This window comes from Tachyglossus aculeatus, chromosome X1 (genome assembly GCF_015852505.1).
Source record: "Tachyglossus aculeatus isolate mTacAcu1 chromosome X1, mTacAcu1.pri, whole genome shotgun sequence".
NCBI lineage: Eukaryota > Metazoa > Chordata > Mammalia > Monotremata > Tachyglossidae > Tachyglossus > Tachyglossus aculeatus.
The window spans coordinates 103,658,968-103,677,578 of record NC_052101.1 but is presented as its reverse complement, the minus strand read 5'-3'; the positions used below and the strand labels follow the sequence as shown (position 1 = coordinate 103,677,578).

General features: G+C 42.6%; 1 protein-coding gene and 1 non-coding gene across 2 annotated transcripts in view; both read left to right on the top strand.

Moving 5' to 3' along the window:
- CNTN4 (contactin 4) overlaps window positions 1–18,611 on the top strand; it is a 910,670-nt gene that overhangs the window by 547,378 nt on the left and 344,681 nt on the right. The window lies entirely within an intron of this gene.
- LOC119920518 lies at window positions 13,615–13,752 on the top strand. Its single transcript, XR_005448259.1, has one exon. It is a non-coding gene; the product is annotated as a small nucleolar RNA SNORA7 (small nucleolar RNA).

The window sequence follows — 18,611 nt, the reverse complement described above, 5'->3', positions numbered from 1 at the left end:
TGCCTCTCTGAGTGTGTGTGTGCACATGTGTGTATGTGTGGGTGTATGTAATCGCACACATCTGCATTTACTTGTGTGTTTGTGTCCTAGCTCCTTAAGGGTACAGATCATGTCTTCGAACACTATTGTACTGTACTCTCCCAACTGCTTAGTACAGTGCTCTGTACCCAGTAAGGGTTCAGTACCTGCCATTGACTGATCAAAAGGCGATGCTTACTGACTATGAGTTTCTAGCTGCGCTTCTCCCCCTCTAGACTGTAAGCTCCTTGTGGGCAGGGAACATGTTTACCAACTTTGTTGTATTATACTCTCCCAAGTGCTAATTACAGTAATAATAATAATAATGGTGGTATTTGTTAAGCACTTACTATGTGCAAAGCACTCTTCTAAGCACTGGGGAGATACAAGGTGATCACGTTGTCCCACGTGGGGCTCACAGTGTTAATCCCCATTTTACAGATGAAGTAACTGAGGCCCAGAGAAGTGAAGTGACTTGCCGAAAGTCACACAGCTGACAAGCGGTGGAGCCGGGATTAGAACCCATGACCTCTGACTCCCAAACCCGGGCTCTTTCCACTGAGCCACGCTGCTTCTCAGTACTGGGCCCACAGTAAGCACTCAAATACCGTCGATGGATTGGAAAGGCAGGAACCCTGTCTTTTACATCTATTGTAATCTGCTAAACACTTAGCTCAGTTCTCTGCCCACAGTAGGTGCTCAATAAGTCTGATGGCACGCCGTCCAACTCCGTGACCTTGTGATGATAGTAACTTGCTCCGATAATGTGTTTGCCACTGCTTGTTGTTTTCGAATGTGCCTGATCCTGATATTCAAAAATCTCTTCCAAAGGAGCATTACCCATCTCCGAAGTGTCTCGCATCACGTTGGTCTGTCTGCTACTGCCGTCTCTCAGCAATCTGCTCCTCTACTACAGTGATGGTGTACAGAGATGGTGCTTGTGTTTGTGTGTGCTCCAAATCAGTTGAGGATGTTACAGTTTCAGCAGAGAAGTGCAGGGAACAACGACTTGTACTTACCAGGCGCTTAGTACAGTGCTCTGCACGCAGTAAGCGCTCAATAAATACGATCGAATGAACACCTCTAATCTTAATAACCGATCATAATACTGACATTAAATTTTCCATTGAGAATAATTTGGCTGTTTCAGATATTCCCTACCTATTTCATACCTGGTTTCTTTCAGTCTTTATTCTTTTAGCAATAGCTATTGAATGGTCTACATATGTTTCTGTTAATACAGAAAGTAGAAATTGACTCCCCAGTCTTTAATGAATCCTCTCAAGCTGCCTATTACCATTGCTCAGGGAAAAACTAAAGATCCAAATTCAAAAGACAACAATCATAGCCCCTGATAGAAGAGCTTGAGTTTAGATGGTTCAGTGAACTATTAAGTTTTTCCTCTTTCCCGACAGTCTCCATTTCTGAGGTGAACTGTTAGGGCGATGGGTTTCCCAAAATATTTCTAGCAACAGGTTTCCGTAATTCTCCCTGATAACTCCATTTCTTTAGCAACTGGTGCGACTCCTACAGATGCCGTAAGCTTTTCTTAAGCTATTGTTTCAATAAGATGTCAGCCAATATGTTTTAGGAACAAGTAATGAGGATCAAAGAGAAGCCATTTTGAGTTGCATTAAACCTTAGCAAATCTGTGCACTCATAGAGAAACAAAATATCCACAAAAAGGTGAGGTTGGTGCATTTCTGCTGCAAGAGATAAAGGTACGTTCTAAGGTAACATAGTAAATTTAATATATGATTAGCTTTGGAGTCAGAAAATCAAAGTTCCACTCTGCTTAACCAAAACCAGCTCTGTAGTTCTTTCTTATGAACACTGAGAATTAAATAAATAGGCCCTACTGCTTGCTAAGTTCTTAGCTGTTAATATTTCATCATGCTATTTACTGGTAACGTATGCCCTTGAGAGAAACCATTAATTAGCACCTTTGCTGTCAACAGGGCTATGGTCCTTAAAGGAAAAAAAAGTGAATAGTATTTTGACCAAAGTGACTAACAAATCTAACGATCTCTAACAAAAATAAATGTAGATCTTCTTTCCTCGGGCTGGTAAATTGTGTAGCTTGCAGTGTATTCTCTTTTTTAAATATATCTTTCCAATTTTTTCTTAAGAAACAATAACTTGGGTTGTGCTATTTTCCATCATGAATATATTTATAATGTTTGCTACTTCATAAATGCTGTCTTGCAAAATCCTGCTAAATATCATATAGTGGCATACTATGCACACTCGGTGTGAAACATCCAAATATGACATGAGACTTTATGAAACCTTCAAACATTATTTTATGTTCCATTTTAGGCTGGGATAACATTATTTCAGTATTCGTGTCAGACGACAGAATTCAGCACAGATGACTTCTATTCAGTGCTGTGGCATAAATTAAATCTGAAGTTCTTAAATTAAAGTTAAGTGCCAGGCTGCATTTATCCAATCTCCCCCTGGACTGAGGAGAAGTATTAAATTTCTCACTAGGCCTTGGTAATTCTATCTGCTTATTCACAAATATTTGAGAATGGAATCCCTTGCCTAAGTCTTTATGTAAATAGCAAGATAAAAAGTTGGCAGGAAAAAGCTTCTCTTCTGCGAGGGTTTGATCACCATTTGGAAAAACAAAGCACAAGTTCTCTCCTTCCCTTTCTTCTAAGCCCACTTGTCTACCACTGCCCATTACCTCACTGCTGGGTGCAGCTGTGTACTCAAAGTCCACCTTCCCTTAAAAATACTTCAGTGGATTTTCACTTAAGTGAATGTTCACAAAAAAAATGTCACTTTATCTTTTTATTACAGGTTGCATCGTTTTTGGATTACTGTGATCTATTGCTCACTCATTTCATCTATTGTACACTAAATGTACATTGTTTTACTTAAGCAGTACAGCAAACTTTCCTGAGTTCTCCCTCTTACCCTAACATTAATCTAATTAATCATATATTCCCAAACAGTGGCCTTATAGTAGTGATGATAGTATTTGTTAAGCACTAACTATGTGTCAAGCACTGTACTAAGCGCTGGGTTAGATGCAAGATAATCAGGTCCCACATGGGACTCGTAGTCTAAGTGGGAGGGAGAACAGTTATTGAATGCCCATTTTGCAGATGAGGGAACTGAGGCTTAGAGAAGTTAAGTGATTCACCCAAAGCCACACAGCATACAAGTAGCGGAGCCAGGATTAGAACCCAGGTCTTCTGACACCTAGGCTCAAGCTGCTTTTCTAATTATTTATCAGTGTGACCTCCTAGAGAGAAGGTGAAAGGAGTGTGTGCAGCTATATTCATTTTCTATCATGGCATTCTTCATTCATGCAGATGTGGTTGAAAAGACCCATGGCGTGACCAACATCTTCCTCCACATTGTGTGCATGGAAAGATAATTCCTTATTGTGCTAAAGCATTTGCCTCAATCACTTGCATTTATTGAGGGCTTACTTTGCCTCTTTCCAGTGCACCTTATAGCAGCTGCTGGACAGTCTATACATTATTCATTCTCCTTGCATGTCCCACTTACTAAAGCTGTGTTACTTTGACCATCACCTAAGCATAAAAATAAAAATGATGATGGTATTTGTTAAGCGCTTACTATGTGCAAAGCACTGTTCTAAGCGCTGGGGAGGTTACAAGGTGATCAGGTTGTCCCACAGGGGAATCACAGTGTTAATCCCCATTTTACAAATGAGGTAATTGAGGCACAGAGAAGTGAAGTGACTTGCCCAAAGTCGCACAGCAGACAGTTGGCGGAGCCGGGATTTGAACCCACGACCTCTGACTCCAAAGCCCGGGCTCTTTCCACTGAGCAACACTGCTTCTCCTCCTCCTCCTCATCATCATCATCAATCATATTTATTGAGCGCTTACTGTGTGCAGAGCACTGTACTAAGCGCTTGGGAAGTACAAGTTGGTAACATCATACTACAACTCCTCATGTAGCTAATGCTGTGATGTTATGCTTTGAATTACTTTAAAAAGATTAAGCAATAATTGTGATGTTTAATGCAACAGTATGTAGTACCTGTAATGATTTTATAGTGTTTTCCCAGAGGTTTTGGAATAGATTTCAATTTATAACATGGAAGACAGTCAGGCAATAATATCTGGGAGAGTACAATAGAGTTAGCAGGATGATCCCTGCTATCAAGAAGCTTAAGAAAGGATGTCCCACAATACAACAGTTCATTATATGTCCACATTTTCAAGGAACATATCATGGCTGTATTGTGGGTTATACCTGTACCTCATAATGTTTGTGGTTATTGTTCAGTTTTAATTTCCAAAAGGTTCTGTCTTTTTCCACCTTTTTCCCTTCTTTCCATCCTCCCTCCCATGCCAAAAGTATCAAAAAGGTAGGAGGAGGCAAGGAGATTGTGTGCTCTAAGATCAGAGGTAATCAGGTTGGACACAGTCCCCGTCCCACATGGGGCTCACAATCTTAATCTCCGTTTTACAGATGAGGGAACTGAGGCCCAGGGAAGTGAAGTGACTTGACCAAGGTCACACAGCAGACAAGTGATGGAGCTGGGATAAGAACCCAAGTCCTCTGACTCCCATGCTCAGGCTCTATGCAACTACTTTCTTTAAGTGGCAGTTCAAGTGAAACCTTGAGACTAGAGCTGTACAAAATAATAATAATAATAATTTTGGTATTTGTTAAGTGCTTACTATGTGCAAAGCACTGTTCTAAGCGCTGGGGAGGATACAAGGTGATAAGATTGTCCCATGTGGGGCTCACAATCTTAATCCCCCTTTTACAGATGAGGTAACTGAGGCACAGAGAAGTTAAGTGATGTGCCCAAAGTCACACAGCTGACAAGCGGCAGAGTCGGGATTTGAACCCATGACCTCTGACTCCCAAGCCCGGGCTCTTTCCACTGAGCCACTCAAGATATAACAATTGTTGAAATCCCTGGAGCAAAGTCAGTCTTATTGAGGCAGTTAGAAAATTTTTATTCAAAGCATGAAATACTTAACAAAGATTGAAGTGATTAAAAAATCATTTTATTCTTTTCCAATTGGGGTGGCCTATCGGCTTTTGGAATTAGATGGATTAATTTATATGAAATCTGTAATACCTTTGGTTTCCTTGAAGACTGCTATATTACTCCATTTCTGTGAAATGAATCCATGTTTTAAATGCTTCGTAGTCTGATGTGTGACTTTCTCCTTGATTAATTTACAGTAGCACCTACAGGCACGGTTATGTTTAAGGGTCTGTCTGAGAGTTTTCTATTATAATCCCCAATTGTAAGAGATTTACTTCTCTGCTGTAAAAAGAAAGTAGCCCTGGGCTGAAATTTGACTTACAAGGTGACAGCTTCAGAGTGAGGCGTTGGTGTGATTTTTCAGAAAAATCCATTTGGCCATCTCTAGCCAAGGAAAGCAGAAATGAATAGTAATTGGAAAAGGGTGTTCCTAAGTAATTTTCTTTCAAAAGATGGAGTGGTGTTTTTGGATGGCTTTGATTTTTAGGCTATGAAAGAAAACAGTTTAAAACATTTCTATTTGCTTTCTTTGGCCAGGTATGTTTGTGTATACTTGTAGGTTTCCAAGAGTCCAAAAGAAATTGGACTTGATAATCATGATAGTAATAATAGGTATTGTTTTTGTTAGTATTATTTGACCTGATGTATCCCGCTGGGTCTTTTCTTTAGAAAATGCTTATTTATATCATCGGAAAGCTCTTCATTGATGACAAGGCATTTTCATGAACAACATTGGCCCCTCCAGGCTACCAGGGTCCCATTTAGCAAATTTTCTACTTAGCGTACTAAATATTTGGAATGGCTGTGATAGGATTGGGCTATGAAATGGGCAAAAAATATGGTGTATTGCCTTTAGCTCAATTCTCCCAAAATGTGAAGGCTGGTTAAATTTAGGATATGGGGTTGAGTGCAAAGGTGTACCACACCTTTGATCCTATAATTCTGCAGAACTAAACTTAGATACCCTCCAGAATATAAACAACTCAAGAGTTAGGGTGTTCAAGGTTAATCTTTCCAGTATATAGTAAAAAAAGAGTCCTGCCTGTAAGAGTTACGGCATCTTCCATAAATGCTTCAATTGCAGCCAGAGAGTGGGGGAAGCCCTCAGAGAGTTTGGCTCAGTGTAACATGACTCACCCCTGTCAGTCCCAGGAAAATCCATTATTCAACCTTATCAATCCGTCATTCAGTGATATTTATTGAGCACTCACTGTGTGCAGATTACTGTACTAAGTACCTAGGAGAGTATAATGCAATGAAGCTGACTGGATCCAATCCCAAAGGAGTTTACAGTCTACAAGGGGAGAGGGACATCAAAATAAATTACAGATGGGGGAAATAGTAGAGTATAAGGATATATAAATAAGGCTGTGGGACTGGAGCGTGTATCAAAGGGTTTAAGGGGTTTACTGCTAATTTCATGGTCAACAGAGAGGAGAGGTAGGAGAAATTAAGGGTGTAGTCTGGGAAGGCCTCTTGGAGGAAGTGTTATATTTGAGGAGGGGAGAGTGATGATCTGATAAGAAGGAGGAGGGAGTTCCAGGCCAGAGGGAGGATGTGGGCAAGGGTTCAGCAGTGAGATAGATGAGATCGAGGTACAGAGAGTAGGCTGGTGTTAGAGGAGTGATGTGTTCAGACTGGGTTGTAGGAGGAGATCAGCAGGAAAAGATAGGAGGGGGTTAGGTGATTGAATACCTTGAAGCAGATGGTAAGGAGTTTCTGTTTGAGGCAGAGGTGGATGGGCAACCATTGAGGGTTTTTGAGGAGTGCGGAGATTGGACTCAGTGGCATTTCATAAAAATTATCTGGGCAGGAGAATGAAGTATGGACTGGAGTGGGGAGACACAGAAGGCAGTGAAGTCAGCCCGGAGACTGATGCAGTAGTCAAAGCAGGAAATAAGTTCTTATACCGTGTAGTAACAGTTTGGATGGAGATAATAATAATAATAATAATGGCATTTGTTAAGCGCTTACTATGTGCAAAGCACTGTTCTAAGCGCTGGGGAGGATACAGGGTGATCAGGTTGTCCCACCTGGGGCTCACAGTTTCAATCCCCATTTTACAGATGAGAGAACTGAGGCACAGAGAATAATAATAATAATAATGGTATTTGTTAAGCGCTTACTATGTGCAAAGCACTGTTCTAAGTGCTGGGAACTTAAGTGACTTGCCCACAGTCACACAGCTCACAAGCGGCAGAGATGGGATTTGAACCCATGACCCCTGACTCCCAAGCCGTGCTCTTTCCACTGAGCCACAGAGCTTCTCTATTGAAGGGGATGATTCTAGAGGTTTTGTGAAGATAGAACCAACAGGATTTCATGACAGATTGTTGAATCTAGCACTCAGAACAGTGCTTGGCACATAGTAAGTGCTTAATAAATTCCATCATTATTATTATCTGTGGGTTGAATGAGGGCGATGAGTTGAGGATAATTCTATGGGCTTGTGCATCAGTGTGGATGGTAGTGTTGTCTACAGTGTGTGGGTGGGAATCAATCAATCAACGGCATTTATTAAGTGCATATTATGTGCAGAGCACTGTACTAAGTGCTTGGGCGAGTACCATGCAAGAGAATTAGCAAGCACATTGCCTGCCCACAACATGCTTACAGTCCAGTGGTCAGGAGGAGTTGGGGAGGGCAAATTTGAGGTGTTGGCAGGATATTTTTATTTTGTTAAGCATTTATTTTGTGTCAAGTGCGGTTCTGAGTGCTGGCATAGAAACAAGATAATCAGATTGGGTTCAATCCCTGTCCCACATAGGGCTCACAGTCCAAATTGGAGGGATTAGAATTGCATCCCCATTTTACATATATGGTAACTGAGGCACAGAGAAGTTGAGTGACTTGCCCAAAGTCACACAGCAGAAAAGTGGCAGAGTTGGAATTAGAACCCAGGTCTTTTGACTCCCAGGCGGATGTTCTTTCATTAGGCCATGCTGATTCGCAAGTAGAGATGTTCTGAAGGCAAGAGGAAATGTGAGACTGCAGAGAATGCGAGAGGTCAGGGCTGGAGGGCTAGATAGATTTGGGAGTCATCGGGGTAGTGGTGATAGTTGAAGCCATGGAAGTGAATGAGTTCTCCAAGGTAGTGAGTGTAGATGGTGAATAGAAGGGGACCCAGAACCGAGACTTGAAGGAACCCGATAGAGGGTAGGAGGCAGAGGAGGAGCCGATGAAAACTCCGAGAAGGAGCAACCAGAGAGATAGGAGGAGAACCAGGAGAGGACGATATCAGTGAAGCCAAGGGAAGATAACATTGCCAGGAGGAGGTGCTCCACAGTTTCAAAGGCAGCAGAAAGATGGAGGAGGATTAGGGTGGAGGGAGGCCATTGGATTTAGCAAGAAGGTTGATTACCACATCAGCCTCCTTTCTGATCTCCCATCCTCCTGTCTCTCCCCGTTTCAGTCTAAACTTCACCCTGCTGCCCAGATTATCTTTGTACAGAAACGCTCTGGGCATGTCACTCCCCTCCTCATAAATCTCCAGTGGTTGCCTATCAACCTTCGAATCAAGCAAAAACTCCTCACTCTCAGCTTCAAGGCTCTCCATCACCTCGCCCCCTCCTACCTCATCTCCCTTTTCTCCTTCTCCAGCCCAGCCCGCACACTCCACTCCTCTGCCACTAACCTCCTCACTGGGCCTTGTTCTCGCCTGTCCCGCCGTCGACCCCTGGCCCACGTCCAAACTCTGGCCTGGAATGCCCTCCATCCAAATATCCGCCAAACTAACTCTCTTCCTCCCTTCAAAGCCCTACTGAGAGCTCACCTCCTCCAAGAGGCCTTCCCAGAGTGAGCCCCCCCTTTTTCCTCTCCTCCTCCCCTTCCCCGCCCCACAGCACTTGTATATATTTGTACATATTTACTACTCTATTTTATTTGTACATATTTACTACTCTATTTTATTAATGATGTGTATATAGCTATAATGATGGTATTGATGCCTGTCTACTTGTTTTGTTTTGTTGCCTGTCTCCCCCTTCTAGACTGTGAGCCCATTGTTGGGTAGGGACCGTCTCTATAGGATGCCAATTTGTAGTTCCCAAGCACTTAATACAGTGCTCCGCACACAGTAAGCACTCAGTAAATATGATTGAATGAATAAATGAATGAAGAAGGAGGTCATTGGTGACCTTAGAGAGGGCAATTTCTGTGGAGTGAATGGGGTGGAAGCTAGATTGCAGGGAATCAAGGAGAGAGTTGGAGGAGAGGAAGTGAGGTGATGAGTGTAGGCAACTCACTCGAGGAGTTTGGGGAAGAATAGGAGGTGGGAAATGGGGCAAAAAGTGAAGGGAGTCGTAGGGTAAAGGGAGGGGGTTTTTTTAAGGATAGGGGATACATGAAAGCAGTGGAAAGTAGCCACTAGAAAACATGTGGTTGAATATGATGGGCAGGGAGAGAAGCAGGGAGGGGAAAAGTCTGATATGCAAATCATGAAGCTCTGACTTTCTAGATTACATTTTCCTGGGCTCTGAATGAGGGCTTCTTTCTGGTGTGTCTGGAAATTTCCACTCACTGTTGATCTGCATAAATAAATTGCCAGCTTATTTTTGCATTGGATTTGCACCTGGCATTTCCTCTCCTTTGCACTCAGATATTCCTAACACAGCTCCTTTCTGAATTAGCACCTGGATTTTCAAATACCACTTCAGAATGGTCTGTACTGCTAAAGTTGTGTGCAGCTTCATAAAAGAACTCTTCCTGACATTTTCAAGTGCATCGCACTTGAACTTATAAAAGTCAGGTAAAAATTGAGCATGGATCTACAACTCAACTTTTCAATTGAATCCAGTATTTATTTGGACCTGACGTTTTGAAAATAACTCAGTTGCACTCCTAATTATTCCCTTGCTCTCTCAACAGGAGGGGCAAGTGGCCGAAAGCAGTTAAAATTTGTTTTACGTAACAATAATAATTGTGGTAATTGTTAGGTACTTACTATGTGCCAGTCACTGTACCAAACGCTGGGGTAGATACCACATAATCAGCGTGGCACAGTGGAAAGAACACGGGCTTTGGAGTCAGTGGTCCTGGATTCAAATTCCCGCTCCGCCAATTGTCAGCTGTGTGACGTTGGGCAAGTCACTTAACTTCTCTGCGCCTCAGTTACCTCATCTGTAAAATGGGGATTGACTGCGAGCCCCCTGTGGGACAACCTGATCACCTTGTAACCTCCCCAGCACTTAGAACAGTGCTTTGCACATAGGAAGCGCTTAATAAATGCCATCCTTATTATTATTATAATCAGGTCCAACATAGTCCCTGTCCCATAGGGACTTAGATTCATTCATTATTCAATCATATTTATTGAGTGCTTACTGTGTGCAGAGCACTGTACTAAGCGCTTGGGAAGTACAAATCGGCAACATATAGGGATGGTCCCTACCCAACAACAGGCTCACAGTCTAGAAAATGGGCTTACAGTCTAAGGGAGAGGGAGAACAGGTTTTTAATACCCATTTTACAAATGAGGAAACTAAGGCAGAAATAAAGCAACTTGCCCAAGGGACAGAGCAGACAAGTGGCAGAGCTGGGATTAGTCTTTTAGACTGTGAGCCCACTGTTGGGTAGGGACTGTCTCTGTATGTTGCCAATTTGTACTTCCCAAGCACTTAGTACAGTGCTCTGCACATAGTAAGCGCTCAATAAATACGATTGATGATGATTAGTCAGGTCCCATGAATCTAGGCTCACGTTCTTTTCACTAGGCCATGTTGTTTCCCACCCAATTTGTACAGGACTCTCATTTTTCGTGACTCATAGCCCAGTTGTGAATGGAACAAGTCCACTAGGACTCTGACCGTTGGGCTCTTGGTTTTATTTTATTTGAACACGATCAGTAATTATTCTGCATTCATAGAAACTAATACTTGAATAATTAGGCTGATTAATCCGATCCCCTGTAGTGAAAGATTATCAGTGTCTCTGTAATGGCTGCTGCTGCTATTCAGATATTTTCAGTGGGCACAAACCCATTTGTAGGTGAGGTGTGATGGTAGCTCTCTCCTGCCAGGAGCCATAGTCAGACGGACGATAAAGTGTCAACTTAGTGACTTAAGCCATCATAACTCAATTTTATGTCTTGATTTCAGTATGAAATCCGGTGTGAAATGTGCTAAGACTGCAGTAGCCTCATCTTTAAATGACAGTTAATGGTCAATGGTACTTTTAACTCCGTCCTTCAAGCAACCTATTTTGACTGTTTCAATCCCTAAAAGGAATACATTCTGTGTAGTGGAAATACATTTTTGAACTCTGTTAAAAATTATTTGGCTCTGAATCACAAGGCTAAATAAAATAAATTCCCCAGCCACAAATAAGGAGGAATTTTAATAATAATAATAATGGTATTTGTTAAGTGCTTACTACGTGCCAAACACTGTTTTAAGTGCTGGGGTAGATACAAGGTAATCAGGTTGTCCCACGTGGGGCTCAGAGTCTTAATCCTCATTTTACAGATGAGGTAACTGAGGCACAGAGAAGTGGCTCGCCCAAGGTCACACAGCAGATGAGTGGCGGAGCAGAGATTAGAAATCACATCCTCTGATTCCCAAGCCCTTATTCTTTACACTAAGCCATGATGCTTCTCATTTTATCATTTACATGACATATATTCTAGAAGTATTCTTTGGTTTAGTTATTACTTTTCTGTACAGGGTAATAGATCTAATTAAGCCTTTCCTCAAATTGGTCAAAACTTTTCTTGAAATCTCCTGCCTCCTCTCAAGTGCCACCCCCTCCATATGCACATCGGACCCCTTTCCTTCTCACCTTATAAAAACTTTCACCCCTCCTTAATTACCATTTTCAACTGCGCACTCTCCAATGGCCTTTTCCCCACTGCCTTCAAACATGCCCACGTCTCCCCCATCCTAAAAAAAACCCTCCTTTGACCCCAAGGACCCCTCCAGTTATCGCCCCATCTCCCTCCTACCCTTCCTCTCCAAACTCCTGGAGCGAGTCATCTACACTCGCCTCAAATTCCTCTCCTCCAACTCTCTCCTGGACCCCTTCCAATGTGGCTTCCACCCCCTTCCACCCCCTTCACTTCACTGAAACCGCCCTCTCAAAGGTCACCAATGACCTCCTCCTTGACAAATCCAGTGGAGCTCTTACTCCATCCTAATCCTCCTCGAACTCTCAGCTGCCTTTGACACTGTGGACCATCCTCTTTTCCTCAATACATTATCCAACCTTAGCTTCACTGACTCTGTCCTCTCCTGGTTCTCCTCTTATCTCTCTGGTCACTCATTCTCAGTGTCCTTCATAAGCTCCTTCTCCCCCTCCCACCCCCTAGTTGTAGCGGTCCCTCATGGTTCAGTTCTTGGTCTCCATCTATACTCCCTTGGAGAACTCATTCGGTAAAACATGGCTGTCCTATTATATTTGAATATGAGGCTACTGCATAGCTCTTTAAATTTGAGATTGTTACAAAACGTTTATATTTCGGTGCATGCTACAACAGGCCTATCTAACTCTTTTGTTTCATCTTCCGAATATGATTCATGTAGGTAGGGAATAGGTCTGTTAATATTGTTATATTGTACTCTCCCTAAATAACTTGCTGCTAGCACATGCACCTAGAAGTTCATTGAGGGCATTTTAGAAGCTACATTTACACTTTGGACCACTGGGGACCATTGTAAATCATCCTGCATTCTTTTTTGGAAGATATGGGTTTAGATGCTAATGGTTTTAGAACAATTGCAGACACAGATTTCAATTGTAGAATTCAGCCCAACAGTTTCTTAAACCCAGGCCTTACTATCCTTAGTCATTTTAGTTGGATGACATTTATGGTTTTCCAACAGACTATATTGGGAAAAATATTAGCAGCTAATTGCCCATGTGGAGGAGAAAAACCAATATTGTTCGTATTTACAGTCCAGCTCCTCTAGACTGCAAGCTCATTGTGGGCAGGGAATGTGTCTGTTAAATTGTTACATTGTATTCTCCCAAGTGCTTAGTATAGTGCTCTTAATACAGCAAGCACTCATTAAATAAGATTGACTCACTAAATGACTTCTTTTACCTGATTCATACATCAAAATGTTAACCATAGAGTAGAACTGTGTAAGTGACGTTGTTAATGGCAGCTCACAATGCATGTGAGAGCTGTTACATCTTTAGATTATTGGATTTTTTTCATAAATTCTCTAAAGGTTCCTCACAATTAACTTCCTGGAAAATGAAAACTTTAACCTATCCAGCAGAGTATTTCCCTACCACTCTTCTTCCAAGAATAACACATTTAAAAAAGTGAAAGCAACATCTACGTCGTAGTTCATCCCTCACATGTATTGTTCGTGTGTGAAGTCAGATCCTAGGAGGAAGGCGGGCAAGGGGGAGTCAGAAGAGCCTAATTGGGGAGATGGCAGTGGGCAGACTAGGCTATCTGGGCCCGGAGATACAGTCCTCTAGACTATCAGCTCATTATGGACAGGGAATATATCAGCTAATCATTTTGTATTATAATAATAATGATGGTATTTGTTAAGCACTTACTATGTGCCAAGCACTGTTCTAAGTGCTGGGGTTGATACAAAGCTCACAATCTTAACCCCCCCCCCCCCATTTTACAGATGAGGTAACTGAGGCATCCCCTCTCAGGTTCGCACCTGGAGAGCTTCAAGTACTCTACCAGTCACGACTATGGGAGGGAGAGTCAAGCAGTGGAATATCCATTCCATTCCTAGCTTGGGCAGTGGCTAGTGAGTGGAAGGCAATGTGCTACAAGTCAAAACTCCCCTGTGCTGGGCAGAGCAGCATGGGAGAGTCGAAGGTGAAGACTCATTCACTGCGTGGAAGGAGGCCATGGTAAACCACTTCCATATTTTTACCAAGAAAACTCTACGGATACACTACCAGAATGATTGCAGATGGAAGTGGGGTGTTCTGGGAGAGATGTGTCTATGGCGTCGCTATGGGTCGGACACGACTCGACAGCATTAGACAACAACAACAACTGAGGCACAGAGAAGCTAAGTGACTTGCCCAAAGTCACACAGCTGATAAGTAGCGGAGCTGGGATTAGAACCCATGAACTCTTATTCCCAAGCCCATGCTCTTTCCACCAAGCCGAGCTGTTTCTCCTGTATACTCTCTCAAGTGCTTAATACAGTGCTCTGCACGTAGTAAGCGCTCAATAAATAGCATTGACTGATTGATTGAGAAGAGGGGGTTAGTGGGCGAGCAGCCACCCAGGAAAGAGCAGGCCAAAGCCAGAAACCATGGATGGGGACCATGGGGATAGAGGAACCCAGAGGAGTACATCAAAAGCAGAGATGGGGAGCAGGGCCCAGAGAACTCGCAAGGACGATAGAGGAGCTCAGTGGGAAGAACCAGGGCCCAAGTTGTCAACAGGGAAAGGACAAAGGCAGAGCAGTTAGCCTGGAGGTAGTGAGGAACTAAGAGGCCAGGAGATAAGCAGGGCTCATATCAATACAGAGCCAGCAAGAGTTCAGGTAAGGAGACCGAACAGGAGAGCAGACGGAGGCCAAAGAGGGCGGAAGTTGGAAGAGAAAGAGGAGAACGGTTGGGTCCGCGTTGATGGGACTTGAAGGGAACGGGCAGAGTCTGTTGGACCAATGGTAGGGGCTAGGACTGAAGGTAAGGCAAAGATGAGAGAAAGTCAAAGTGAGGGACAGGGAGAGGAGGAAACAAAAGTGGTTTGCCGTCAACGTGCATGCGTCTGCCTGGACAATCCACTGGGCAGATTCTTGATGATGCTAAAGCATGGATAATAAAAGTAATTGTGGTGTTGTGGACAGGGGAATGTGTCTGTTGTATTGTTATATTGTAGTCTCCCAAGTGCTTAGTACAGTGTTTTGCACACAGAAGGTGCTCAATAAGTACAATTGAGTGAATGAATGAAAAATATTTACTATATAATAATAATGATGATGGCATTTATTAAGTGCTTACTATGTGCAAAGCACTGTTCTAAGCGCCGGGGAGGTTACAAGGTGATCAGGTGTCCCACAGGGGGCTCACAGTCTCAATCCCCATTTTACAGATGAGGTAACTGAGGCACAGAGAAGTGAAGTGACTTGCCTTAAGTCACACAGCTGACAATTGGCGGAGCTGGGATTTGAACCCATGATCTCTGACTCCAAAGCCCAGGCTCTTTCCACTGAGCCATGCTGCTTCTCTACTATATGCCATACACCGTACTAAGCACTGAGGTAGATTGAAGATAATCAAATCCCTCATAGGGGGCTTGTAGTCTAAGTAGGAAGGAGAAAATGTATTGATTCCCCATTTTGTAAATGAGGGAACTGAGGCACAGAGAAGTTGAGTAACTTGCCCAAGTCACACAGCAGGTAAACTGCTAAACTGGGATTAGAACCCACGGCTTCTGACTCCCATGCCTGTGGAGAAAAGTCACAGAATTGGTGAACCAAACAGCTGTCATCTGCCTCTATTTAGTAAAAGCACCAAGCATCACCTCATGATCATCAACACTTCCTTCCATCTACTGTATAAGAAAAAAGCATCCAGGATGTATCTATCCAAGATCTCACCAATAACCTTTCACTGATTATATCATTATGCATCAGGGTGGTCTCAAGGATGTAGAACAGTGCTCTGCACATAGTAAACGCTCAATAAATACGATTGAATGAATGGGTCACTGCAGGTATGCATAGAGTTGAGTTTTTGTCTCTTAGCCACTAATTCTCACTGGGAACTCTGTCCCCCACAAGGAGTTCTGCAGCAACATCAAGCAGTCCTAACGGAACAAAAAAACACTCCTCCCAATTCTGTCAGCTATGACAGGCTGTGAGTACGATCAAAATTCTGGAAATAGTCATTCAAGAGGTACTGTGATAGCGATATCATTCCAGCTATAAGCCTGGATCTGAAATTTGGATGTCATCCCCATCTCACTGAGAGTAGATGGAGGTGGAGGGGGGTCGAAGAAGATTAAAGAAGGAAGGAGGGGGGACGGGAACTGAGGGCAGGAACCTAAACGTTGTAGGATAACTATGTGTTTCATAAAGCTGAGGGAGCTAAACTAAGTATTAAGCCAGCTCTAGTCCAGGCCTGGGAGTTCAGTGTTAAAGTGGAGCAAGAGCAGCTGCAGGATATACGAGGAAATCGACCAATTTTTATATACATCCATGTGGATAAGGAATAATAATAGTCATACTAATTGAATGCAGACACCAAATTTCTACTGTCAGGACAGCATACCACTCAATGAGGCACTGATAGAAAGGAAGTAGAAAACTGAATTAAGAAGAACTGTCACTCAGAAAGCATCAGTTACCCGACATCCCCCCCGTCTTACCTCCTTCCCTTCCCCACAGCACCTGTATATATGTATATATGTTTGTACATATTTATTACTCTATTTATTCATTTATTTTACTTGTACATATCTATTCTATTTATTTTATTTTGTTAGTATGTTTGGTTTTGTTCTCTGTCTCCCCCTTTTAGACTGTGAGCCCACTGTTGGGTAGGGACTGTCTCTATACGTTGCCAATTTGTACTTCCCAAGCGCTTAGTACAGTGCTCTGCACATAGTAAGCACTCAATAAATACGATTGATGATGATGATGATGATGACATCGAACTGTAGCTCAAAGCTGTAATGCTGTTATCATCTTCCATATGGTTGTGTGTCTAGGGCACACTCTAGACATTGCAACCAACCTTGCAATCTTACCTCCTTCCCTTCCCCACAGCACCTGTATATATGTATATATGTTTGTACGTATTTATTACTCTATTTTACTTGTACATATCTATTCTATTTATTTTATTTTGTTAGTATGTTTGGTTTTGTTTTCTGTCTCCCCCTTTTAGACTGTGAGCCCCACTGTTGGGTAGGGACTGTCTCTATCTGTTGCCAACTTGTACTTCCCAAGCGCTTAGTACAGTGCTCTGCACACAGTAAGCGCTCAATAAATACGATTGATTGATTGATTGATTGATTGAACCTTGTGTTATACTTACCATCCCAAAGGCAGGATCATAAACCATGAGGTACTGCAACTTAGTCCACCATCATTGAAACGGTGCTCACCTTCAAGCCACTTCCCTGGGTGAGACTGTGTAGGATGGATGATATCAGGAAATCTAAACTACTGTATTTTGAGCTAAATAAGGTGTCTGGAAGCAAGGCGGGGGACAAAAAAAAGTGCTTAAGGATAGGGCGAATTACAACTTCCTGCAGTGCAGCATGAGATCTTGATGTTGGGAGAGAATTTTGATACAGATCATCTTGGCCTCTTACAGTCTAGAAAGTGACACCTTTTGTTCATCAGAAGTTTCGAGAAAATATCAAGTCTAAAAGGCAAAACCTTAAACAGTGCCAGACACTGAAAAAAATGAACACATATTACAACAGGGTACAGTCTCTTTGCATGCATGTACTATGTGGGAAGTACTGTTGATTCACAGATTGTCCTTTTTAGCCACACCTTTACACGTAGCTGAACAACAAGTTTATGTGCATTACACACACACATCTTGCATAAATCATCACTTTCCCTAGACTAATGCCTAATCAATAAGAGCCAGATTAGACATATAAGAAGTAAAATTTTGATGTAGGCTACAGAGGTATTCCATTTTTGAAAGAGGGTCACATGTTTAAAGGCAAGCTATAGGGGAAATGAAAAAGAATTTAAAGGTCAGGGAGAAAATGGCCAAATGTATAATAGTCTAATATCATGTTTGAGGCATGTTAAGAAATGTTTCTTCATAGTTTAAAGTTGTATTCTAAAGAGGTCTGAACATGAGAGATTTAAAGATTGTTGGAGCCATTATATTTTTTGTTTCAAAATGCTGTGAGTGTGGTGAATATCAGGTGTTTAAAGGGTATAGGTCTAAGTGCATAGGCAGTGCAAAAAGGAGAGGGGAGTAGAGCTTAAGCAGAAATAATAATAGTAATAATAATAATGGTATTTGTTAAGTGCTATGTGCCAAGCTCTGTTCTTAGTGCTGGGGTAGATACAAGGTAATCAGGTTGTCCCATGTGGGGCTCACAGTCTTAATCCCCATTTTATAGATGAGGTAACTGAGATACAGAGAAGTTAAGTTACTTGCCCAAAGTCACACAGCTGATAAGTGGTGGAGCCGGGATTAGAACCCACAACCTCTGACTCCCAAGCCCATGCTCTTTCCACTAAGCTATGCTGCTTCTCGCACTTAGAACAGTGCTTTGCACATAGTAAGTGCTTAATAAATGCCATTTAAAAAAATGCTCAACCATTTTAGGTTTTTAAGGAATGGAGAGATATGAAACGAACATGTTTTGGTTTTTTTAAATGATCTAGGCAGCAGAGTGAAGTATGGACTGGAGAGGGGAGAGACAGGAGGAAGGGAGGTCATCGATTACTGCATCAGCCTCCTCTCTGATCTCCCATCCTCCTGTCTCTCACCACTTCAGTCTATACTTCACTGCTGCCTGGATCATCTTTGTGCAGAAACGCTCTGGGCATGTGACTCCCCTCCTCAAAAATGTCCAGTGGCTGCCAGTCAACCTTCGAATCAAGCAAAAACTCCTCACTCTCGGCTTCAAGGCTCTCCGTCACCTCGCCCCCTCCTACCTCACCGCCCTTCTCTCCTTCTACAGTCCAGCCCG